This window comes from Schistosoma haematobium, chromosome ZW (genome assembly GCF_000699445.3).
Source record: "Schistosoma haematobium chromosome ZW, whole genome shotgun sequence".
NCBI lineage: Eukaryota > Metazoa > Platyhelminthes > Trematoda > Strigeidida > Schistosomatidae > Schistosoma > Schistosoma haematobium.
In genome coordinates, this window is record NC_067195.1 from 43248091 (window position 1) to 43250033 (window position 1943).

Sequence of the window (1943 nt, forward strand, 5' to 3'; positions counted from 1 at the left end):
ACTTAGTTGTATTGATGTAGAAGTATTACTTGAGTACAAATGCAAACTCATAGCTGGATAGTGATTTCATTTGTTAAGCTTTGAGACACATTTTTTGCATGATGTGTATTGATACTACTTAGCTCATTAAACACAATTGAGAAGGATGAGGTTGTAAAACAACCGAATGAGTAGTGAAGCTCGGCTCAGGAAAATATATCTAGTAATGTTTTAAATCTTCATTTTCTGTAGTACTAGCCGTATTAGAAAAAGTTCAGAACAGAACTAGTGACGGCTAGACTAAGATATGACATCAGTATGCAAAATCACTGACTATGGTAGGTGTTAATTATCTGATTGGAGTCCTCGCAACCAATTGTTGGAGACGGCGTGATTGGAAATAGAAAACAATTGCTCATACGTATTCATTCTTCATCTATTCTCAAGTCTTGAGTTTCAGTATTTTCTCCATTTTTCGCATGCTATTCAAGTCCATCTCTTCTTTTCGAACCACACTATTCAGTGTTCAGTCTTTCTCACTGCCAATAAGACTACTATTCAACTTTTGGTATTCATCTTGTTAATTTCCCTTTTCTGATATGGTATGGCTAAAATACATTTGTTCCAATTTCTGTCTTAATTAGGACTGACTAACGTGTAGGATTTGAATCAAGAACTTAGTGGTTGAAGGAGGATTATCAATGGAACTTTGATAGATATTTATATTACGAATTGAGATAGAATCAAATTTATTATTTCCTAAATAAAAACGACTGCGAGATTATTCTAATACAGGACCTTATCTATGCTAGTTGGTTAGACCAGTCGAGTAACACAAAATACCTTAACAACTATCCTCTGCGAGTAGGGCTAGAGAAGGGAAGTCTTATGTTAGTCAAAACCCCACAAGAATTAATTTGCATTCAAGTTTTCGAATTATGCATCGACGATTAAGCCATTATTATTCAGTTTTATCAATTTGAGCTGTTTTTACTGAATGCAGTGAATTAAGCAATATAATGAAGGTTCACTGAAAATAAACTTACTTCATACTGAGTGAGTGGATCCAAACAAAGCATACTAAAAGTCAGTGACAAAGTCCATTCTAAGTTAACATCTGAATTTTTAAAAAAAATTTCTTATTCATTGTATTATTTAGAGGTTTGGCGCCCCCAAGTACTAAGGATAAATGATATTGGACAATATGTTGTCAACTAGTAGAAACAAAATGGTTGTTGAACGAACAGAATGGTTACATCCAAACATTTAGGGCTGTAATAGTATCAGAATTTCAATGCTCCTGTGTCAAAAGTTTACCATTTGTGTCTGTGACTTAAATAGTGTGTTTCTAGCTTCTTTTTCCTAGTTGCTACTTTTTTGATTTCTGCGTACTCACATCCTTGTGTCATCTAAAAATTCTGTGTCACTCGTTCTGTATCGGATTACTGTGATAAGTAGGAAGATCTTCAATTATGACAATATAGGACGTATATAGTGGAAAATAAGCCAATATAGATGCCCTAATATGGAGAAATATGTATGTAATTATAAAGTTCTCGAGTTAAATGAGATGACCATAAAAAATGTAAAGGGAATAGCACTTGTCATAAAGCAACCCAACAACTTTACTGGCATTTATTTAATATCCTTTCCCAAGATCCCAGCTTGTGAACGACACTTTATGTAATTGTTAGTAGAATTTAGTTATTCTGGAAACAGTTTCCTGCGACGGAGACGCTTGCGTCAGAAGACGAATTCGCGGTACTAAACACTACATCTCATTTTGTTAGTTAGCTTACGATATATAGTCCTATGAAAGCCACTTTCGGATCACTTGGTAGCACTTGAATGGAAATATTTCGTTGCGAATGTCCTGATCATATATTATGTTGTAGCGAGACACTGGTTTATCTCGAACCCGTATACTTGAACAAGAACAAGTTAGGAAGCGACAGCATATTCTT